The sequence below is a fragment of the Tiliqua scincoides genome, chromosome 8 (genome assembly GCF_035046505.1).
Source record: "Tiliqua scincoides isolate rTilSci1 chromosome 8, rTilSci1.hap2, whole genome shotgun sequence".
NCBI lineage: Eukaryota > Metazoa > Chordata > Lepidosauria > Squamata > Scincidae > Tiliqua > Tiliqua scincoides.
In genome coordinates, this window is record NC_089828.1 from 8,323,172 (window position 1) to 8,348,194 (window position 25,023).

Consider the following 25,023-nt stretch of genomic DNA (forward strand, 5'->3'; position numbering starts at 1 on the left):
GCAACCCAATCCTGAGCTGCCCACGGCGCCCATGTCTGGCGGCTCCATAGCGGGCTCCCGCTGGATCCTGCACCTCCCGCACTACCGTGGGAGGCTCCTTGGGGGAAGGGGAAGTTCGTCCCCCTGGGTAAGGGAAGCAGCCCCACAATGGGGCTACTCACTTTAGTGGCAACCTTTTGGTCTCCGCTAAAGTAAACGCGCTCATGTAGGGCAAGCAGCCCTGCCCGAGCGCCTTGGATCCCGCGGAGCTCATTCCGCGGATCCGCCTCTCCCCCGCCCCCCGAATGCTTTCCCCACACCTCTGGCCACACATCCCCCTCCCCGGAATGCCTTCCCATGCCCCTGGCCACGCCCCCACCTCCTGTTCCGCAGCCCGGCGGTCTGGGAGACCACAGAGCCGCGGAACCTGGGCGCCCACTGGGCGCTAGCCCAGTGCTGGCTGGCGCTGAGCTAGTTCCGGCGGGAGCCCAGCGATAAGCCCTGCAAATGTGCCTTATGGCACGTTTGCAACTGTGGTCCGTGGTGCGGAGCCGCGCTGCAGACCACAGGATCGGGTTGTAAGTGGATGAGACAGGTGGTATATTGTCAGCAGATGCAACCACAGTCATTACCCATGCATACACACCCCATTACAGTCAAGCCAGCCTACAGTGACCAATATATGGAGAGGTGTTAGAAAATGGAGTTGTTGTTTTTTAACAAAAATGAGAAGTGCAGGAAGTGGCGTTATGTGTCTTTATTTTGTTATAAACAAAAAATCACACCGCTAGCCATAAATAATAGATCTGTCACTTCAAGCAGACTTTTCACAAAGCAAGTTAAAGGAAATATAGTCAAAAGAATGCATTTTTTTAAAAAAGAAATGAACAGAGGCTAGATCATTCACAATCATGACCATGTTGATCAAGTACACTAGCCTAGAAGATCTTTTCTGAAGACTGATAAGATGTTGGAGGTCTCAGCATTCTCCACTATTTATAAATGCCATAAAATCATACCGTATTGAGCTGAAAGTGGTATGATCTGAAGTTCTATTAAGTTTTGTGGCTCTGTAAGGTTTTCCAATCGTGCCATACTTCATACTCATTTATGCCAGATGTCTAAGGATATATTATCCATGGGTTTTTCCTGCCAAATCTGCACACCCCTGTCCAGAGTTCACTGTGAAATAAATCTTTTGCAAACTCTTCATGACAAATACTAGAAATATCTTTGCCAGACCTATTTTTGAGACACAAGACCTGTTCCCAGTTGGACCAAGCAAACTGCAATGGGTCCTGCATGTTCATGTATCTCATTCTTACGCACCATCCTTTTCATGGACGCCCTGCTCAAAGGCCTTGGCTCCCTCTCAGACGGCTTCACTGTGAACCTGTTCCAGTGGAGAGAAGAGCAGAATGTAGACAATATTGTTTCCGAGGATTAACAGTGGAAAAATGCCAGGATTCCTAAGCAATCCAGCCATGGCGGGGGGGGGGGGGGAATGGAGGACTCTCAAGTGGAGAATTCTGGAGAGACCAATGGCTCCAGGCAAGTTGGGAAAGTAACCTTGAGCCCTTGCGAGTCCCTGCCATTGGACAGGCACGCAGCTGGAGGGAATCCATAAGCTCCCCTTTGCCAAGGAGGCAGCGCCGAAGCGAGAGCATCTCCACTTCCAAATCAGAAGGAAATCCAGCGAGTGCCTTGGCGTCCACATGGTGCTCATTAGTGATGCAGAGGAAAAAGTAACTGCATGGTGAGTGTACGGTGCACGGGGCTGTGCTGTGAACATCATTTCCTGCACAGCCTCCAGCCCCACAGCCATGGCCAACCCTCTTCCAGGTTTGGAAAATTTTGCACTGATTTCTCCCAGGGAACTCTCTTTCCTTTGACAGTCTTAGCATGTGTGTACACTGGGTGCACATGATGGAATTCCACCCCCAAGGAAGCCTGAAAGAAGCACAGGCCTGCCTGCGCAGAAGAGCAGCCCAAAGGGGGGTCCATCTAGTCCACCACCCTGTCCTCCATCAGATGCCTCTGAGAAACCCAAGCAGGGTGGGAAGGCAGTAGCCCTTCTCCTACTGTTGCTCCCTGCAGCCCCTGGCATTCAGTGGCACAGTGCTTCTGAATCTGGAAGTTCTGCCTAACCATCATGGGTGACGCCTACTGAAGAACCTATTCACAATGGTGTCTGCTCTCTCCCTGTAGAACCATCTAAACCAGCAGCTGTTTTGCCAGAGGACTGGAGTATAGCTGATGTCACGTCAATCTTTGGAAAAGGAAGGCAAGGGGACCCAGGAAACTATAGGCCACTCAGCCTAACATCTGAGTAAGATGGTGAAGAGCCTAATCGAGGATAAAATCTTGAAATGCATGGAAGAACAAGCCTTGCAGAAGGAGAATCACTAAGGCTTCTGTAAGGGTAAGTCTTGCCTCACAGATCTTTTACAGTTCTTTGAAAAGGTCAACAGGCGTGTGGATGTGGGTGAGCCTGTTGATATGAGCTCACCAAAGGCTTTGCAACAGCAATAGCAGCCGGCACACTGGCAGGAGGACTGGAACCTTGCTGCATGCACTGGTGGCCATTGGGATGTCTGCCTGGAGTGGATAAGTCTAGCACAGGAGAGGGGGTGGGCAAAGGGAGGACAGGGATGGGGTGGAACAGGGAGGAGGTGGGATCAGGCCCAGGAGGGGGTGAGATTGGCAGTGCATGCTGTATCCTAACCCCCTTTCCAGGTCTGTTTCACTTGCATGGATCAATGCAATATTGCACATGCAGGTCTGAATTGACCCATCACGGCTGCTGGGGCTTTCCCCAGGGCAAGGGGACAAATGTGCCCTTACTCTGAGAAGACTCCATCCATTGAAAATCTCCCCCCCCCCCCCAGGATACAGCAGTAGCTATGCTGGCGCTGCTGCATTGCTGCCCAGGGATTTATATAGGATTGGGCTGTCAAAGTATAATTAAATCTGCTCAACTGGAAAAGTGTTTCACCAAGATAAATGGGCTAGTCAGAGAAGAAGCAGCTAAAGTTTATCTGTCTAAACCCAGTGTCCTTTCCAAGGTGCAATTGATTGTGCCAGCATTTCCACTGCATACTAACACTCAGGGCAATTACAGTCCAGCAAAGTATGGCTCGTATACTTTCAATCAGCAAAAAGGAATTATGTATTCCATTAATAAAACAAGATCCCTCCCTTAGGAAACGTCTCCATACAAATCTTTTTGGCGCATGCAACGCTGTGCATTGTATGGCTTTATCTCCTGTGCCACGAAAGCACTCCCTGCCTTGTGGTGTTTTTGCTACCTCCATTGGCCTGTCTGCAGAAATGATTCCTTTTGGGAAGTCCTCCGCTGTCCGGCTGAAAGAGAGACAGATATTTTATTCTCTGTTAGTTTAATCCTTGCAAGCTCTGCACATGGTTGTTTCCCCCGTGCAGACAGTAAAGGCTCTGAAGTGCTGAGGCACCCGTGAACTTGGCAAACTAGCAGCTCATCCAGACGGAACACAAAGAGAGAACTTTGCTGGATGCTCCATGGAACATGTTTAAGAGGGAAACAGCAGTAGAGCAGCAGCCTCTACACAAGGCCACTGGCTGGGGCTACAGCTTCTCTCCAACCCCATTCAAAGGGAGAGTGGCATGAAGGACAGTCTCTCTAACCTGTTCAGGTAAACTCATCCACCCCAGTTTCCTGACATTGTGTATTTTACACATGAACAGGTGTGCCGTCCCGAATCTAGTCCAGGAACAGGGATTCGGGATCAGGCCTCAAGAGAAACAAAGAAAGGATCTGATTTTAAAAGGCCTTGTTGAAGGAGGACAGTGCTGCACACTGCTGCTGATGGATGCCAGAACCTCCAGGGCATCTGGGCTTGCAGGATTCGATGACTGAATAACACTGCCAGGCTTCACTGGAAATGTGGCTATGCACATGCCCAATCTCGTCTGATCTCAGAAGCTAAGCAAGGTCAGGCCTGGTTAGTACTTGGATGGGAGACCGCCGGGGAATACCGGGTGCTGTAGGCTTATACCATAGTCTTTCGAGACTGAAGGTTGCCAACCATGGGAGAATGTGCCACGACCTGCAGACTGCCCGGTCTTCCTGGTAACAATGACATTACGCAGCAAAGCCAGATGGGCTCCAGGACTGCATGTATGAGGATGAGGATGAGGGGGATGAGGTGCTGGTGTGTTGGGGCACCAACACCAACACAGCCCGCCAGGTGTTGGTGGCTAGATTTGGCCTGTTGAATATCAGGCATGCTGTTCTATGTAAGGCTGCTCTCTCTTTATTATTATTATTTTTATCGTCGTCATCCTCATCATTTGGTTAATCGCAGCCCACCTGGTGGTGGCTGGTGTTTCCAAAATATCGAGTCCTTTCCAAGGACCTAGGGATTTCCACATAATACTGTTGTCGTTTTGTTGTTGTTAATACACCGCTTTTCAGCAAAAAAGTTCACAAAGCAGTTTACAGATGTGTATTCCCAGGGAGAAGGAAATTTCAAGAGCAAACCGCCAGGCCGGGTTTGTGACACCAGCAAAGAGGCATTCGAAAGGTCCACTGACAGGTCACTGGGGAATGCCTGATCTCCTGAAACCCCTTCATTGCCCTGAATATGCTCAGTGGGGAATGTTCAGTTCTTTGCACGTGACTGTTTGTTCCTTCCCAGTCTCAAAGTTGTGAAGCTGGATCCTAATCCTTGATCTCTCCGGATAGTGCCCTCCTGTCCAAGCCAAACAGATGATAAAATGGAAACAAAAGACATTGAAGAGGTGAATGTGGTAGGGAACCCTGTATCCATGACACCACCTGCATTTTGAGTAGAGACACCCTGTCTTGGTATGTGACTTTTAACTGAATGATTGACAGGCAATTCAGGCATCTCCTTATTGGCAATCCCTTGAGATTCAAGGCCATGGAGTCCCAACCCAGATGGATTTCCTTTCTTCTTCCCTTCCAGAAATCTGTCAGGCAGGCATCCCACTCAGCTGGATTGTCTTAGAGTAGACGATATGCTGACTGGGGGAGGGGGTTGCAGTCTGGCTTTTTTAGCTATCTGGGAACCCCTCTTTGCTCCAGATTTACAAGCAACTTTAACCAGGTCAGCCAGGCGGTTCAAAGTCCAGCCTTCTAGACCAGGGGTGTCCACAGTTTTTGGCAGGAGGGCCACATTGTCTCTCTGACAGTGTGTCGGGGGCTGGGGAAAAAAAGAATTAATTTACATTTAAAATTTGAATAAATTTACATAAGTTTACATAAATGAATATATTAAAGATGAACTTATATGAATGAATGAAGGTCTTGCAATAGCTCAAGGCCTATAAAAGGCCTTGCACAAAGCAAGGCTGGCCTTTCCTTTGCTGCCGCTACTGCATCACAGATGTGAAACAGCAAGCAGTGGAGGGAGCCCTCATCCCACAGCTCACGCGAGAGGTCAAACTGTCGAGAGCAGTTGTGTCGGGCCAGTGCGGGCTTCAACAAATCTCCGGAGGGCCAGAGGCTCATTGGAGACTGGGGGCTCCCTGAGGGCCGCATTGAGAGGCCTCGAGGGCCGCAAGTGGCCCCAGGGCCGGGGTTTGGGCACCCCTGTTCTAGACCGAGCAGTTCCTTTATCTACATGTATCATTCTCAGGCATAAAACAGACAGCAGAAGAGTCCTGGAGATGGAATCTCCCACAGCCTCCTTTTCTGCAAGTACTTGAAGGGGCTGGGAAGAGAATGCAATTACCTACCCACCTCACTGAGGAGGTGTATCTCAAAGTCACTGACCAGGTTCTGTATTACAGGATGTTGCCTCTGGGAGTAGCTTCTGCATAATTGTTCATTCTGTTTCACACACTTCCTGTGGCAGAGAAGTGCGGCCATTCCGGTGAGCCCTCCGGTCCGCTGTGGTGGCCACACTCACAGGCTGTCCTCATTCAGCGATGACGTCACTCAGGAATGGTGATGAGCGTCTCCAGGTGAAACTGATGCTGGAGCTAGAAGTGAAAGGTTCAGCAGGGTCCAAGGACCAAGTGGGACCCGATCCAGGAGATGACCCTCCCAAGCTGGGCAAAATCCCATGTTCTGGCAGCCCTACCCAGAGACCAGCATTCCTGGGCCTGGCTAGAAATTCAAAATGGGAAGGAGGGTCCCAGAAGAGGGCCTGGAAGAGTTGGGGTATAGCAGGTGGTGGAGCTCTGCAAAGAAAGGAGCAGCATCTTTTCAGGAATGGATCCCTGGCTGGTGCTATCAGGGGTAATAGTGAACTGTCTCCATACCAGGAAAAGCTTCTGGTGCTGAAGCCTGCAGATCAGAGATGCTGCTAGAGAGGCAGAGGAGGCCAGGCAGGGTTAGTCTGGGGCTTATGATCCATCTGATACAGCTTTTGAGCCCTCTGGGAAGGGGCTGAATTTTGTTCAGCACACCTGGCAAACAGTTAATGTGGAGTGAGTATCAAAACGTGGTGGTGTGTCAGGACTGCATGCTGAAGGAGGCTGGAACCTCCCAGCACATCTGCTGCTGTTGTCCGGGGCTCAGCCCAGTCTCTGTTTGGGCAGTGGCCAGTTTTGGCCTTGCCTGTCCCGCTGTCATCTCTCTGCCCCCCCCCCAATGCCACATTCCTTTGGGGAAGAGACGACCAGCTCATGGATGTTTTGCTCAGCCCATTCCTGTGGGATGCCTCCCTGGCACTCCATGGCAATGTGTCCACCTCCAGCCCTGCAGGCACCCCAGCCTGGCAATGCTGGCATCACACCAGCAGCAGGGTTAGCACAGACCAAAGAAGAGCCCCACACATGCACAACCTGCCCAGCAGAAGGCCACAGCCTTGGCATCCACTGGTCCCAGACATATCCAGGCATCCGAAGGCCTTGGCCAGGGCCTCTTTCCCTGAGCCTGTGACATGTATTTCGAAAGGGTGAGAGCACTATGTCCCTTTGTCACTGTCAGTGCCACCCCTCCTCTGGTGTAGCAGCATTCATTACGCATTCAAGTGCCTGAAACCAGCAGAGTACAACAGAGCCTTGTGTCCGCCTTTCTTGTCATACCTGAAAGCTATTTAGGAGAGCTCTGGATTGCTGCACATCCAGCCACATGAACTCACCAGGGTCTGTTGGAAACATTAAGCTGGGGCAACCGAGCAGCCGCTCTGCTGTAGCATTTGGCAGCCCTTCTGCTCTCAGGCCTGTGTGATTTAATCTGGCTTTTTTCTTCTGGGGAGAAGACTCTTTTCACAGTCTTCTTGCAATGCCAGACTTCAGCGCCTTCTTTCTTGGCACAGGGCAGGGAAGGGGTCACCCACAGTCAGAGGCCAGTTTGGTGCTGGGACTTCATTCTGCTCTCGAGAGGAAAAAGAGGAGAGGGTTTGTGTTGGCCCCCTGCCCTGATAAGCTCAGCCCCAAACCCCACACTGAAACACTCCTGGACTTGGACGGAGAATCGGCCTCAGAATACAGACAAGTCGGATCCAACAAATCTCTCTTCAGCATCATAAAATGCCCTCTTGTGGAGCGTGCTGGGATTTTACTCCCCAAAAATGTTTTCAGGCTTTCAAGGAGGTCAAATCATTCGGAGGGCAGCTGATCTCCTATGATGCGCAAGATACTTCTGTTAACATTATTTAAAAGGGAAGTTCAGAAGTGAGCAGAGAAGGCTGGGGACGGGGCAGTAGCTCAGGGACAAAGTCCAACCCCCCCCCCCCCCGCCTTGCACACAAAAGGATCCCAGCTTCAATCCTCTGCCAGCCTCTCTGGGCAGGGCTGAAGAAGACCCTCCCAGAAGCCCTGGAGCACTGCAACCAGCCAGGGTCACCAATCCTGAGCGAGACATTCCCAGGGTCTGACTCTGGAGGCAGCTTCGTATCACCCAGTCCCGATCAGTACCTCCTGGCAGGTCTGGGAACATCCCTCTGTTGAGAGCTGCTGCCGGTCACTGTAGCCAACTTTGAGCTGGATGGACTCCGGAGGAGAGGCTGCTTTTCTCCTTTGCTGGCATTGTAACGTTTGATGCCCATTCAAGACTCTCCCCCAGCTCTCCAATCTGACTCCTGGACTAGGTGGTTCTCCTGTCATTTCAGTAGCACCCCTTGCCACTGTGGAGAGCTCCTCAGACTCACTGGTTCAACAGGGAATGCAGCAAAACTACTCAGGACTGGTGGGACAGCTGGGACTTAGTCTGTGAGCCTCCTTAGTCCCTCTGAGCTCTGTCACGCTGAGATTTCATGATCCACTTGTATATCTGGGGGGGTCAGGCAGGACAATTGCCCTGGGGCACCACCTGGCCGGGTGCGCAAATCCTCTCCCACTCATTTTTTTCTGAGCCCCTAGAAGGCATCAAACATCAGTTTTTGGCGAAAACTAAAAGTGACTTTTTTAACCTCTCGCTGCATGGGGGAGGGGTGGCATTTTGCAGGACTGGTCCTGCTCCCTGGCAGTACAGGGGCCAGGATCACAATTGCCATGAACTCCAACCCCAAATCTTGCCCTGTAACCCCTCTGGATGTGGTTAGGAGACCATTTGGGGGAGTTTGAAGGGATCACAGTCCAACAGAATTCCTTGTGAGGTGAGCTGTTAAAGCAAACATATTCTTTTCCAAGTTCCTGGTCTGTTTGCATCCTTTAATGGTGTTTTTTCCAGTGTTCTCTCTGTGAGATTTTGGCTATCCAAAGAGGACTTTGCAAGAGATCCAGAATTAATGAGAAGCTCTCCCTGTGTCCAAAAAATTGATTCTTTTGTCCAAGCAGCATTCCAAGGCTGCTTTTAACTCATATATTAGACTAAAATTTGGCCTCCCCCCCCCCCAAAAAAAATTGCACTACAGGTATTCATTCAGCATTATATTTCTCTCTCTTTACATTTCTCTGAAAACCATTTAACAAATACACAAAAAGTATCCCAAAGTCTTCCATGTCACAGAGGAGGAATTGTCTCAGTTGGGCAGCAATCTGCTTCCTCCATCTCTTTCCATCTTTCTGCCAGCAGACTGAATCTTTAATCAACTGAATTGAGTCATTCATTTTTCTTTCTGGCTCCCAATTTTTTAAAAGCAACAATGAGTTTTTAAAAAGTGAAATTGATCAGGAAAATATGACCCTAGGGAAATGCATATTTATGACTTGCTTCTGAAAATAAGGGCGCAATCCTAACCCACTTTCCAGCAGCGACATAAGGGCAATGCAGCTCCTAGGCAAGGAAACAAACATTCTATTTTGAGGAGGCCTCCGTGAGTGCCCCCCAACTGCAGGATGCAGCAAATGTCTTATTGGCACAGCTATGCCAGTACTAGAAAATGGGTTAGGATTTGGGCCTAAGGTTTCAACTTTGCATCAGAACAGCTTCTAGTAAAAAAAAAAAAAAAAAAAGAGGGGGGAGTCTCTCCCACTATGAAGAGCTTTGGTGAACCAATTGTTCGTTTTACCAACCCATGCTGAAAAATGTGGGCATTTTTAAAGCTGACTTGTTTACAAAAATTTATGAATGGTTTTTCCAGATTCAAAATTAGGTGTTTAAAACAATGTACAAATATAAGAAAAAGTTAACAAAACTATGGGTAGTAGTTAGGATACACTGTACTGTACATCTCAGTTACAACAGCAAGGAGAGAATATCCCAGGCTTCCTTTTTACCAAAAAGGGCTGTTTTGTATAGGGGAATAATTACACTGCCCTTATTGGAAACTTCAGGACCATAGGCTGGATAACAAGACAGCGTAATGCAGAGAAATTCCCTTTTAACTTAAGGAGGAGACTGAAAGAAAGATAACTTTTAATAAAAGATTATATTGCTATTACAAAAACACACAGGCAAACATAATGCACATGAAAAATGATGAGTCTTGGTCCTAGTACTTGCATCTAGTGTACCTAGCTTTACGGTGGTTGCATGTGAAAAGTATTTGGTGCATCCGAGGAAATTAGAAAGGGAACGGTTGTAGGGAAGGATTTTAGGGGTCCCTGATCTGCCAAACCCAGTTGCTGACTAAAGATGAGGAGAGAAGGGGAGAAAAAAGGGGGGGAGAAGGGAAAAGGTTCCAGACGTGAGATAGTTACCTTTCTTGTAGAGCAGTTGGATGGGGGGGGGGAAGTCCTGAGAGGAGGACCTTCTGCCTTGGGGGGGGGGGGAGTCAGAGAGAGAGAGCATGTGCCAGCCTCTCTCTTAAAAAGGGTTTTTGCTGACCTGGATGTGACCTAGAGCTGACCTGGATGTAAATGTAAATATGTAAAACACTGAAAGGATTATCAGCAAAATTCAATAGGGTCAAATGACTGTCTTCCTAGCTGGGGGAACCCACACAATAAAAAGAATACAGCAACCCAGGAAGGCAATTCAAATTTGCATAGAGTACTTAAGCAGCGATTGAGTTACAACAATACAATGAATACACTAATGTAAAACAATAGGGGACATTTAAGCAATGATTTACTATGCCAGACGTCTTCCTATAATGTATGATCAGGGAGGTAGATTTAAGATGCATATAACCATAGGAAAGTGGGGGTGACTTGACCTGATTGTGACCTGTGTGTGAGAAGTTTAATGTGTTTGCATAAACAGTGATTGGATTAAAACAATACAGTGCCATGAGCTTGTAGCTTGACCAGAGTTTTTGGAAGTTTGGCCTGTGAGAAGTTTGGCCTGCAACCAGATATAAAATCACAACTAAGGAAAAAGGGGATTTTCACGTAACATCTTCATGAGGGATGCCTGCAGGTATCCAGTCTGAATTTCAGCTGGGGGTGAGGATGCCAGGGTCTTGCCCCTCCTCTGTGCTAAGAGAGCTGAAATCTGCTTTGAACAGTTGGTTTACAGCTGTAAGCTGAGATCTGCAACAGCGATGGCAGCAGAAGCACCCAGGTGAGGGTGCTGGTTAGGTGCTTCTGAAGAACTTCTGCTGCCCAGTTCCCTGTTGTGGGAGGGGTGTTGCTTTTTAACAGTCTAAGGCTAAGCAAAACTTGCAACATGGAACAAGAAGAAAATAGCTGGGAGTTGGTCTATGGGTTGTAGGGTGCAAAAAGGCAAGGCCAGGGAGGTTCATCTCCAGTCTGGGGTATCCACACCTGTCATACAGGACGTGCCAACATGAGTTCACATTATCTTTCCTTCAGTATGCAAGTACTTCACTTCCAGAAGTTTCTCCTTGTATTTCATCAAAAAGGAGAAAAAAAAGGCAAGTTTCATCTTGGGCTTGTCAATAGTAGTTTCTCCAGGTTCCAGGGCAGACAAGCTTCCGTGGTCACGTCAGAGCATAATGCATCCTTCCAAGCATGTGGCTTTTGGTGATCAGAAAAGAATACAGCCTTCAGTACTCAACTTTCAAGGTCTTGCCCATCGCCCAGGAGCATGTGGCTGGGATTGAAGTTTACAATAACACCCTAAGGGTGCAATCCTAACCAACTTTCCAGCACTGAGGTAAGGGCAATGTAACTCCAAGGTAAGGGAGCAAACATTCCCTTACCTTGAGGAGGCCTCCGGGAGTGCCTCCCAACTGCAGGATGCCGCACATGCCCCACTGGCACAGCTATGCCAGTGCTAGAAATTTGGTTAGGATTGTGCCCTAAAGCTCCAACAAAAACCAGAGGGGGTGTGTCACTGAGCAGGACCCCTACATGGGGCAACAAAATGGGGAAGGGCACATCAGTTCAGCCAGCCCTATTGCAGGTTTGGGAAGGACGATCAGGAGCTCTGGGAGTTCAACAACAGGACAAAAGTTAGAAGCACTCAAAGCATCAGGACTGAATTTAGAGGCAAGGAAATGTTTTAGGTGTTCTCACCAGCCAACAGACAGCCTTGGGGAGATCATATTGCTGCTTTAATTCAGTGGAATCTGTAAATTTGTCACCAAGTCCAATTAAATGCATTATGACTTAAAGTCATAATCCCACCTGGGGCCCAAGGAGAGTTTACCTCCTATCCGCCAGGCTGGATTAGCCCATCAAATTAATTCACTGTGAGTTTATGCTTCACATTTTCAGAGCTCTCCTAGAGTCTGAGCTGGAGTCATTCTCGTTTGGTAGTGGTAACTTAAGGCACAACTCTCTCTTGTAGATGTCTGAGGTCCCTGACGCATAGTACATTGTGCATGTTTGGGGTCCCTCATGCTCGCCATCCTAGGATAGGCCAGAAAGTGGATCCAAAACTCCCCAAGCTACATTGAAACCATCATGAATCTTACATCAGTGATGGACAAAGTTCCAAACAACACAGTCCTGGAACGTGCTGGAATCCCTAGCATGTATTCACTGCTGAAACAGAGATGCCTGCGTTGGCTCGGTCATGTTGTGAGAATGGTTGATGGGTGGATCCCAAAGCATCTCCTCTATGGAGAACTCGTGCAAGGAAAGCGCCCTACAGGTAGACCACAGCTGCGATACAAGGACATCTGCAAGAGGGATCTGAAGGCCTTAGGAGTGGACCTCAACAGGTGGGAAACCCTGGCCTCTGAGCGGCCCGCTTGGAGGCAGGCTGTGCAGCATGACCTTTCCCAGTTTGAAGAGACAGTTGGCCAACAGACTGAGGCAAAGAGGCAAAGAAGGAAGGCCCATAGCCAGGGAGACAGACCAGGGACAGACTGCACTTGCTCCCAGTGTGGAAGGGACTGTCACTCCCGAATTGGCCTTTTCAGCCACACTAGATGCTGTTCCAGAACCACCTTTCAGAGCGCGATACCAGAGTCTTTCGAGACTGAAGGTTGCCAACAACAGGTGGAGCCAGCTTTTCTTATCAGTTTCCCACCACTTTATCCTCAGTGGTAAGGTCTTCAGGTACCGCTATCCTTGAAGGAGTGTGTTGTCTCCATTGCCACTGTAATTCCCAGTGCGGACAAGTAGTTTTACAAATTGTTATGCTCAATGGCATTCACAGTGGGGTCTTTTTCATTTTCAGCCATTTCCTAATGATCACTGGAGTCATGACTGTCATACACCAAGGGCTGGCATAGGGTGGTCGAAGGCAGTTTCCATGACAGGCTGTATCGCTCTGTGTATCCCTCTGATTACACACTCTTCTCACACCAGCCTGTATCACATCATGTAGCTCGTAGGACAAAGGTCTCAACTATGGAAGATCGAATAACAGATTCTACTCTCAACCACCTCATTTCTTGTGCCTTGCTTGACCACTAGAGGGTACTGCTGCCCTCATATAGATTCTAGAGTGCTCCATCATTATTCCTCTCACAAATTGCCCCAATGAGTGCTCCACTTCTGTGTTGCATGCAAACACCTCATTAAACTGGAACAAAACCTTTATGCCCTTTATGTTTGGACAAAACATTCCAAACTAAAATTCCACTAAAATTGAGTGTTGGGAGAGTTAGGACAGACAAAAGAAAATATTTCTTTACTCAGCGTGTGGTTGGTCTGTGGAACTCCTTGCCACAGGATGTGGTGATGGCGTCTAGCTTGGACACCTTTAAAAGGGGATTGGACAGGTTTCTGGAGGAAGGATCCATTATGGGGTACAAGCCATGATGTGTATGCACAACTTCTTGATTTTAGAAATGGGTTATGTCAGAATGCCAGATGCAAGGGAGGGCACCAGGATGCAGTCTCTTGTTATCTGGTGTGCTCCCTGGGGCATTTGGTGGGCCGCTGTGAGATACAGGAAGCTGGACTAGATGGGCCTATGGCCTGATCCAGTGGGGCTGTTCTTATGTTCTTAACTACAATTCCCAGGAAGCCTTGCAGGTCTCTTGTTATCTGGTGTGCTCCCTGGGGCATTTGGTGGGCCGCTGTGAGATACAGGAAGCTGGACTAGATGGGCCTATGGCCTGATCCAGTGGGACTGTTCTTATGTTCTTATGACAACTGTAACAGTTTCTCTCACCTTGCCTCCTCCTTCCTTACTAGAATTTTTCTTTTAAAAAGCCTGTGTTTGTGTGGGGGGGGGGGAGGGGGGAGTGTTTCCTGCAGATTTTGAACTTATCAATTCATTCACCATAAACATTTTGGAAACATAAGGCATGTAATAGAGGTTTATAAAACTATGAAAGGGATGGAGAAAACGCAAAGAAGAAATGTGTCTCCCTCTCATGCATGGATGTAGAAAGTGGGCACTTCCCTTTCAAAACACACAACAGTATGAAAACATACAATACAGAATGAAAAACAAAGACCATACAGCAGCAGTCACTAAGCTAGAACAGTGATTTTCAGTCACAGTGCAGCGGCACATTGGTGTGTCGTGAACAGTTCATGGGTATGCCATGGGAGTTTGGAGGATTAATTCATGAGTTTGGGGGATTAATTCATACTTAACTCATTAATTCATGAGTAAGGCCACTGGGAGATAGGATCCTCTTGCCGGCAGTGCAGTGTGCCCAGTCAATTGTCAAAAAACTGATTGTGTGCTTTCTGATAATTTTAGTGCCATGTCAGTGTGTTGTGAGATGTAAAATGTTGAGGACAGAGTATAGTCCTGGAGCTCAGGGCCACCCAAGAAGCTGATTGGCAAGAGGTTTGGGACCAACCAAAGGAAGGCCACCTTCGGTGTCACTGAGGTTGGTGTCACCCAGTGTGGCCCTGCCCCTGTTGTGCGCAGGTGCTCTTCGAGGTGAGGAAGGGTTATTCCTTTGCAAGGAGCCTCTCAGGACCTGGGGTGTGATAAACTCTCCATAGTCCTTTGGTGTCAATCAATCAATCAATCAATCAATCAATCAATCAATCAATCAGTCTATCTATCTATCTATCTATCTATCTATCTATCTATCTATCTATCTATCTATCTATCTATCTATCTATCTATCTATCTATCTATACCTTTATTGGCATATAAGCAGATAAACAAAATTACAACAGTCACAAAAGGATAAACATGATGGGGCGGGGAGATGAGAAATGATTCAAGAGAAGAGGGAAGAAGAGAAAGTTGTTCAACTTCCTTTCTTTCCCCTCTCCCCCCCTCTCTCCTCCTCTCCTTCTTTCCCTTCCTTTTTTTTTTTTTTTTTTTTAGGAAGGGGATATTTTAATATTTTGGGATAGAAAACTGGCAACTGCTATTGTAATGTTTGCCTGATTGTCACTTAACAAAACAAAAAAAGGATCAATAAATGGGCCAGTAGGATGCCGTAAAATCGGATCCAAATACAGCTTTCGAAGTCCTTTGGTGTAACCCCCCCATGGTGTCACTCTGTGCAGTCTGCACCCCCAGCACCCCTCTAGCAATACCACTGGCCATCTTCATTCAGCATTTCGCTAGCTTATGGAACTCACTGCCCGTGAGACACAATGACAACAGCCAGTAGTTCAGATGACCTGAAAAAAGGATCAGACTCGTGAATGGAGGGAGAGGGGAGGTAATCAATTGTTATTAGCCTTGATAGACAAGCGGAAGCTCCGTGACCAGGGTGTGTTCTACTAAACGTTGGGCATGTGCAAAGGGAGGGCTGCAGCTTTCATGTAATGCTCATGAGCTTCTCCAAGGAACCTGAGTGGCCACTGTTGGAAACAGAATGGAGGACCAGGTGAACCCTTGGCCTGATGCAGTGGTGCTCAGAGGTCCACCTAGGTCTAACGCAGTGAGGTCATTCTCTTTAGTTCTCCCTCCATGTGAAGAGAAGATGCTCAGAAGCCTAGGCCTAGTGTCAGACGCCAGACTCTGCACGCAGTCAATTAGAGGAAGTGAAACAGTTTCACCCTTCCTCAGAAGATAAGAGAACCGCAAGCTACTGCCTCCAACCATCTCCTGCAGCCTTACAGATAACTTATGATGAAGTTGCCTTTTCCTTGCCTTTTCTCATGGCCATTGCAGAACCTTTAGCTCTTGCTTTCTCAAGTTGAGATGGCAAGACGGAGAAAAGAGAGCAAAAAGGGCTCCAGCCTTATCATATCTCCTGATCTGCTGCATTTGTTCAGACTGAAGACCGTTTCCTTTCTCCTCCCCAGAGTGCAGACATAGCTGTCCCCATGCTCCACACATCTCTTCAGACCCACTTGGGTTGTGCTTGTTCAGAGTATTCCATCCATACTTGGCACAAGTAGAAACGACTCCCAGTTCCTCTTTTAGCTCTCAAACCAAACAAGGATGAAATCCAGTTTAATCCAAACCAGATGATGCCATTAATGGCAGGAGCTGCTGTGGGAGCCAGTGCAGATAAAGGCTCCAGCCTCTTCCTAACTGTGGGAGAAGGGAAGCAGCATTTGGCTTTGAAGAAATCATGACAGTCAGCCGATGATGCTGGGAGTCTCTTTTTTGGGGGGGGGGGGTAATGCAGGATTTTGTACATCTGGTTTGATTCAGGAGGCAGTTGCTTGAAGATGAAGCTTTGTGAGATAAGAGGGTGCCTCTTTCGATAGCCTTTGCTTAAGATGAAGACTTCAAAGGTCAGGATGAGTGTCACAAGGAGACCCTAGAGTGAGCCTGAAGCAAGCAACAGGAGGAAACCATGGTCCCAAGGCAGAGTCTGAACAAGGCACGTTGCACAGCTAACGAGGTCCAGGTCTGGTCAATGCCTGGAAGGACATCACCTGGGAACCTCAAGTATTCCACCACAAGTTCTGCGGAAGAGCAGAGAGTTCCAGATAAGTCAAGCCACAGAGAGCTGGGGTGGCTCCAAGGACTGCATTGCCTTTAAAGGGAGATTGGACAGGTTTCTGGAGGAAAAATCCATTACGGGTTACAAGCCATGATGTGTATGTGCAGCCTCCTGATTTTAGAAATGGGCTTTGTCAGATGCAAGGGAGGGCACCAGGATGCAGGTCTCTTGTTATCTGGTGTACTCCCTGGGGCATTTGGTGGGCCACTGTGAAATACAGGAAGCTGGACTAGATAGGCCTATGGCCTGATCCAGTGGTGCTGTTCTTATTGCCAAGCAAGATGCCCCTAGGTTGAATCTTGCCCTGCCACAAATTCTCATGGGTGGCCTTAGGCAATCTGCTCCCTCCCAGCCTCAGCGGCAAGATGAGGATGATGATAATGTCCTCCTTATAGGGCAGTTGTAAGGACTTTTGAAAGGACTACACGAAATGGTTTCCACCCTGAAAAAATGTGATACAGATGCTAAGGTGGATTGAGCCAAGCTGCAGTGTTCAAGCAAAATAATCCTCCTGGCTAGTCTGAGCCACAGGCGAAAGAGAGGGCTGGAGCAGGACATGGCCAGCACTTTTGGCCCCTGACTGCAGGCCAACACCTGGCTGGCAGGAGCCAGGATGCGCTGCAGATAGGAGGGGGTGTTGCTCGACCCTGGAACCTCTTTGGGGCAAGCCCTGTTTGCCTGCTGTTGGCCTGAACGGCTGCAACTCCCTGCTTGGAACTCAGGGGTGTGTGGTGGTGGCTCTGCCTCCCCACCAGAGTCCTGTGAGAAGCGCAGCTGCCATGCTGTGTGCCTGGGTCCTGTGTGCTTGTGCACCTCCCGCGGTGGTGGTGCTTTTTGAAGGATTCTGCCTCCCCATCTGCTGAAGGGCTCTTTCCTCCCACCCGAGCTGACGGGCAAGTCATGGGTGGCAAAACCCTGGGGCAGGCCAGAGTGGGCGGGGGGCAGGCATGCATCGAGGCTCCCCACAAAAGGGATTCAGCACATGGGGGGCAGCAGCCAGCTTGCCAGCACCTATGCAGCCACGCCATGGGCGTGCGCTGCATCCTGTGGTTGGGACAGGCGCTGAGGCCTCCTCTGGGCGGGGCAGCCTGCCTTCCCTGCTGGCACCGCAGCTGCAGTAGGCTGGCCGGCCTTGGGCCTTGAGGGAGTCCCCGCTGCAGTGCCGGCGCTTGGCCACTGGGCGACAGCAGTGCCTTGACCAGCCTCCCGGAGGCGCCGAGGCCGGGCCCCAGCCAGTGAGCCGGCCCCTCCCGGGTGCCTGGGAGCTCTGGGCTGCTGCTGCCCGCGACGCTCCAGCGGGGCTCTGCCGCCTGCAGCCTCCTCGGGGCGGAGGCGGGCGGGCGGGCACGGCTGAGCAGCAGCCCCGCTCCTCGCCCAGGACCGGGCAGGGCGCGCGCCTCCCGCTGCAGGGCCGCAGAGCTCGGGGAGAGGCGGCGCCCCGCGCTCCTTCCCGGGTTGGGGAATCGCTTCGCGTTCGGCCCCTCCGAACTCCGCGCCCTTGGCCGAGTCACCTCCCAGCCGGTGCGCTGCGGCACGTCCCGTTGCAGGTGGGGGGCGGGCGTGGCACCCAAGGGTTGCCGTGTCACCAGCAGCAGGGAGGTGCGGCGGGCGGGGAGGCAGGGGAGGCTCTGCCTCCCCAGCGCCGCGTGTGAGGTGTGCAGGCTCGTGCGCGGGTTGAGTGTGCTTGCAGACCTCACAGGCGGCGGCGCTCGTCGGCGGGCTCCGGTGGGGAGGCTCTGCCTCCCCTGCCTCCCACCCACCGCGCGTCCCTGCTTCCCAGTGCCTGCAGAGCAGGTTTCAATGCTCAGAACCGGGACTTTTGGTGCTGTGGCGGTGCGCGACTTTCTGGCTGGGCTCTCCCGAGCGCACGAACTTCCACCCAGCCAGGCGGAGAGGAGGCGCAGCCCAGCAGTTGAATCCCTGCCTGGGCTCGCGGAGTTCTGCTTTGATTGCAGACAAGGCCAGGCTGCTTCAGAGCCCCCACGCCCACCCCCACGAACAAAGCATACCGAGCCACAGTGGCAGGAAAGGGGCCCTCCTGATCCTGCCCCCTGACCGGCCAGGAAGCGGTGAGTTATTCTTGCTCTAGTGGCCTGCTGTCCAGGCAGTGGCGTCACTAGGGCTCGCGACACCCGGTGTGGGATGCCAGCGCCTCACCCCCCATGCAGTGGGCGGGGCAACACCCCAGGTGGTGGGCGTGGTGATGTACCATCAGTCCGCCCCCACTGGTTTTTTGGCTGTACCATTTGATAGAACAAAGGTAGAACAAATTCTGCATGAAATTACGCATTGATTGTTATATAACATGCTGGTATTATTCCTCCAAACTGTGATTTTAGTGATTTTGATCACTAGTGGTGTCACACACACACACACCCCGTGTCAACTTCCTAACACTTTATTGCTGCAGTTCTCAAACTTTTAGCACTGGGACCCACTTTTTAGAATGACAGCAACTGTTACCCTGCACATGCCCAATCTCATCTGAACTCGGAAGCTAAGCAGGATCAGGCCTGGTTAGTACTTGGATGGGAGACCACTTGGGAATACTGGGTGCTGTAGGCTTATACCATAGTCTTTCGAGACTGAAGGCTGCCAACCAATCTGTCCAAGACTCACCAGAAGTGATGTCATGGTGGAAGTGACATCATAAGGCAAATTAAAATGCTGGTCCAGCCCTGGTCCACCAAGTGAATTTCCTCTGTAGTCTGCCTGCAATACCCCCCCCCCCCCAATCAGTAAGGTTTTCAGCCCTACCCAGTGCCCAGTTCAATTTAAGAACTTCTGTTTAAACCAGATCACTGTCAGGCTATGCAAGTCTCAAAAAGGTTCATCTTATCAGTTGAAGCCTGTTTTGATCCTTTTTAGTGGGGGGGGGGGCTGCCTTCTGGAGCACTTGTTTAGCTGCAGGTGCATAGGATCAGGACCATTCTGGTAGCCTTGCACTCTCCTTCACCTGATCTTCCACACCAACCAAGGCATGTTTGCTTACTCATGAATAAACTCCACTGTGAGGCTTAGTTTCACTTTCCATAGGGCTCAATACATTCGTCTGCTTGCAAGGAGGGACTTCCTTCTCAGGTGTTTTTGGGGGCTGCATTCATTGGATCAGGACCATTCTTGTGTGGTTGGATTCCTCTCAGCCTGCCCTTTCCAACAGACTAAGGCATGTTTGCCTACTCGCGAGTAAACGCACGATATAGCTCACTTTCACTTTCCATAGGGATTCATGCATTTTTGTTCTCCAGTTTTTTGGCCATAACCTTTGATAGAAAGGAGCTATTTCACTCTGGTTTTTTGCATTGCCTTCTGCTTGAAATTCCGCATCCAATGGTACATAATATGATGGGGTTACTCCTAACCACAGTGATTTTAGCGCATCACCCCCCAGTGCGCGTCACTCCCCTGTGAACATCACCCGTGCGGCCCGCACCCCCCTAGCAATGCCACTGTGTCCAGGGCAGGAAGGGCCTGTTTCTTCCTGAGCGTGAGCTGTACGTGAGGCAACCTTTTGCCTCCTCCATCCACTGTGTAGCCAGGCTCCAGGGCTGGAGGCAGCCGGGGATTGTTCTCCAGACAGGTGAGAGTGGTTGGAAAGAACTGAAGGCTGCTGCTTGTGGTGTATGCACTCATCCCATGTTTATCTTCAGTCAGACAGGCTCTGCAGGTTTTGTATTATTTCCTGAACAACCTATTTAACCAGGGCCAGAAGAGTGTGTGGGCAGTACAGTCTCTCTTAAAACACATCCTACTCTCTTTAAAAACAGCCTAGGATGAAGCCAAAGAGGTAACGACAGTGATGCTTCTTTCACACAGCAAAATTCTGGGTTTCTGCTCATAAAGACGTGGATATGCAATATATTTTTTCACACCACGTCCTCATCACTTTCCCCACTTCACAGGTCAGAGAACCAAAGTTCAGAGATGATCAACCTGCCCCAGGCCACAGGATGAGTTCAGTGGAAGCCTGCAGACTGTGGAAGCCCAGACTGAAGCCCTCTCACTAGGGCTCTCTCTGGTGGGCTTGCTTGCTTGCTTGCTTGCTTGCTTGCTTGCTTGCTTGCTTTCTTTCTTTCTTTCTTTCTTCTGAGACACACATTCAGGGGGCCAGTTTCAAGGGCTTCTGATGAGGGCTGGTCTCCATTCTTTCCCTGAGTACATTTTCAATATATGAGGCAGAATGTACTAAGACTGCCATTATTTTCGGGGTGGTGGTGGTGATTGTCCTTTTAGGAACTGCATAACAACTCATGGAAACAGTAAACATTGGGAGCTTCAAAAACTCCCCCCCCCCCCCCCGCACATGTCCTTTGAGCAGTCTTGACAAGGCCAGTAAGGGACAGACCTTGAGGTACAATGCCTTGAAGCCAATGCCTGGAGTGGCCGTCCTCTGACAAGAAGCCTGACATGACAGCTTCCAGGTGTGCTTCTGCAGCAGTGCTCAGCAAACAGTCCACGTATAGGACCATCAGAGGGAGCTGCAGACACTCTTGTGAAAGTATTTCAGCCCCCCCCCCCCCCCAATGATTTAGCACAGTGGAGTCTCAGGAGATTTGGCTCACTGCAGGTTTCAGCTCAGGCTACAATAAAATCAGGTTTCACCAAGTGGATGGGGTAGGGTGGGGACACAGCACTGCAGATGCCCTGAAAGGGATTCATTTCCCAAAAGGGATGTCCCAAAAGGGATTCCACCAAGCAGCCACAGAGATTGTGGCTTCTGGAGTGCCCAGGCTTTTCCTCTCTGAGACGGCATTAATCCAGGGGAATCTTGTTAACTGTGCTGACAGCTTTGCTTCTCCCAAACCACCAGACATTCAGAGAGGACAAGATCTCTCATTAACACCGAGGAAAATGGAAAGGGGCCAAGAGGCTCCCATTTGGGTTCTGCTAAATTGGATGCAATTGAGAAGACTGCCCCTCCCACTTTGCCTTGCCTTTCCCTTGCTGTTCTGTGTTCTCCCAACTCCTTCCTCCAAAGACAAGAGAAAAGAGCAGTGTTGACTTCACCAATTAACTGGTGCTAATTAGTTCCAGTAGATAGTCCTCAACAGAAGACAAAAGAGAAAGAGGAGTTGGGGTGGGGGGGGGAGTGCACACACAGTCAAGGGTGTTGAAAGGGGAGCACCTCAGCCTCTCCCCGTGCCTTGCTAGTGGCACCCAAAGGCTGTTGCAGGATGTGTTTGAGTGGCAAGGAGTGCCAGGATTAGACCCTCGCCCTGTGCAGTGCTGACATTTGGAAGGCGTCAAAAGCTTCTCTCCCTAACCATGTAGGCCATGGCACAACTGCTTGCCCACTGCCCCCATGTCAAGCACAACATGATAGATAGAGTCAGACAGATGTTTCAGGATAAATTAAAGATAAATAAATCACCGAGCCCTGATGGCCTCCACCCAAGAGTTATTAAGGAATTGAAGAATGAAGTTGCTGATCTCTTGACTAAAATATGCAACTTGTCCCTCAAAACGGCCATGGTGCCAGAGGAGTGGAGGATAGCAAATGTCATGCTGATCTTTAAAAAGGGAAAGAGGGGTGACCCGGGAAACTATAGGCCAGTCAGCCTAACATCTATACCGGGTAAGAAGGTGGAATGCCTCATCAAAGATAGGATAATATAATAATAAACTTTATTTATATCCCGCCCTTCTCCCTGAAAGGGACCCAGGGCGGCTTACATGTTAAAAACAGATTAAAAACATATTTTAACAGTGACTAAAAACGTATTAAAACACATTAACAGATACCATAAAAACAGTATACTTCCCCTCATCAATCAAAAATACTTCCCCTCATCAATCAAAAATATTTTATCATATCTTCTTCATTAAAACCTATTTTTTGTTCTTCTTGTAATCTTGTTCTTATTTGCATTTCATTCCACCAGTCCAATTTTATTCCTTTCTCTTTTAACTCAGGCTTACTTAGGATCTCTCCTTTAATATTCAGCAGATCGCTGTATGATTTATTTTGGTCTTTTTTAATCCAGTTCGGATTAGTTGCTATTTCAAGCGGTTTTATCCATCTGGGTAATTTAAAGTATATCTTGTATTTTATCTGTTCCCATATCCAAATTAAAGATCTTCTTAAAATGTGTTGTCTAAAATATCCATGCTGTTTATCATAAAACAGGAATGCGTGCCAGCCTATTTGTAGATCATGTGCTTCTAATATTAAAATTTTGGAATTTGGTAAGAGTCCCCAATCTTTTATCCAGTTTAGGGCTGCTGCTTGATAGGTAATCTGAATCCTGCTCTTTTTTTATCTTCTTGAAGTAATTTCAGTCTTATTCTCGGTTTTTTACCTTGCCAGACAAATTTTGTAGTAATTCACAACAATCTCAAAAGGATCTCAAAACACATAGACAAACAGGCCTTGCTGAGGGAGAATCAGCATGGCTTCTGTAAGGGTAAGTCTTGCCTCACGAACCTTATAGAATTCTTTGAAAAGGTCAACAGGCATGTGGATGCGGGAGAACCCGTAGACATTGTATATCTGGACTTGCAGAAGGCATGCGACACGGTCCCTCACCAAAGGCTACTGAAAAAACTCCACAGTCAGGGAATTAGAGGACAGGTCCTCTCATGGATTGAGAACTGGTTGGAGGCCAGGAAACAGAGAGTGGGTGTCAATGGGCAATTTTCACAATGGAGAGAAGTGAAAAGCGGTGTGCCCCAAGGATCTGTCCTGGGACCGGTGCTCTTCAACCTCTTCATAAATGACCTGGAGTGAGGTGGCTAAGTTTGCAGACGACACCAAACTTTTCAGAGTGGTGAAGACCAGATGTGATTGTGAGGAGCTCCAGAAGGATCTCTTCAAACTGGCAGGATGGGCAGCAAAATGGCAGATGCGTTTGAATGTAAGTAAGTGTAAAGTCATGCACATTGGGGCAAAAAATCAAAACTTCACATATAGGCTGATGGGTTCTGAGCTGTCTGTGACAGATCAGGAGAGGGATCTTGGGGTGGTGGTGGACAGGTCGATGAAAGTGTCGACCCAATGTGCGGTGGCAGTGAAGAAGGCCAATTCTATGCTTGTGATCATTAGGAAAGGTGTTGAGAACAAAACGGCTAATATTATAATGCTGTTGTACAAATGGATGGTAAGGCCACACCTGGAGTATTGTGGTTGAGTGTTGGGAGGGTTAGGACAGACAAAAGAAAAAATTCCTTTACTCAGTGTGTGGTTGTTCTGCGAAACTCCTTGCTGCAGGATGTAGTGATGGCATCTGGCCTGGATGCCTTTAAAAGGGGATTAGACAGTTTCTGGAGGAAAAATCCATTACGGGTTACAAGCCATGATGTGTATGTGCAACCTCCTGATTTTAGAAATGGGCTATGCCAGATGCAAGGGAGGGCACCAGGATGCAGGTCTCTTGTTATCAGATGTGCTCCCTGGGGCATTTGGTGGGCCGCTGTGAGATACAGGAAGCTGGACTAGATGGGCCTATGGCCTGATCCAGCGGTCCTGTTCTTATGTTCTTATGATCCAGAAGCGTAGGAATTTGGGCCTGTGGAGCACCTGCTGTTTGGGTTGGCCATTCTTGAAAGGGAGCCACACATTCTGTCCATGTCAGGCATTCAGCTGCTGCCTGGGCTTACAAATCCACACTGTCCACATCAGACTGCCTCTGGCTCCCACAGATCACAATGCGATGCAGACTGCAGCTGTACCACCACCAGGAAGCAGGAAATAGTATATGGGCAGCGAGGACAACTCGAGACAGTGTCGTTGCCTGTTACCTGATCTGTCTAGCTGGACCTGCCCGGGCTCAAAGCCTGCCCTGTCTGTGTACTGCAATGCCTGTGCCCTCCTGCTGAGCTCGGCCCCCTCCCCACTGCCTGGCTGCATTATGATGTACTCCGGCTGGCAACTCTACTCCAGGCAGGGAGGGGACTTTCCCTTCACCTGCCACCTGATCCTCTGAGCTGGAGCTGCCAGGTCTTTTGATCTGGAAAAGTCTGCCTGAGAGGGAGGCTCAGCCTCTTCAATCCTCAGTTCCAGCAGAGCTCTGCACAGACAAAATCAGGCTCATTTTTATTTCCTGTATTTATAGTAGACGTTGAATTATCCACTGGCTCCTACCAAACAATTTTTACATAATCTCCAACATCTTGAGAATACTGGCTGAAGCCTTCCTGGTAGCCCCCCCAAAGTCCCGCACCCCTTTCCAGAACTTCATGTGTGCTTACATGCATGTGTGGAACTCCAAGGAAAAGATCCCCTGTGGGATGTTTAGCCTGCCCCACCTTGCTCTCTGGCAGATAATTCCAAGTGTGATTCTTCTAGGAACAAAACAAAAATGAAATGAATTTGGGCTTTAAGGAAAATGCCAGAGAAAATGATCCAGTTTGAATTTGCGTGCAAATGAATGCGTAACACACCCCATGTATAATGTGAATGCACCCCAAGCTGTGTTTTCCTCACTTGAACTTCTCGCGCCTTTCCAAGGGATGACCGTTTCCAATCGCCCAATCCAATGTAATCCAATCCAATGTAATCCAATGCAATCCAATGTAATGGATTTCTATA

General features: G+C 49.2%; 1 pseudogene; it reads left to right on the plus strand.

The window, feature by feature from the left end:
- Window positions 1–18,944: 18,944 nt before the first annotated feature.
- On the plus strand, window positions 18,945–19,061 carry LOC136659797 (5S ribosomal RNA; annotated as a pseudogene).
- Window positions 19,062–25,023: the final 5,962 nt, after the last annotated feature.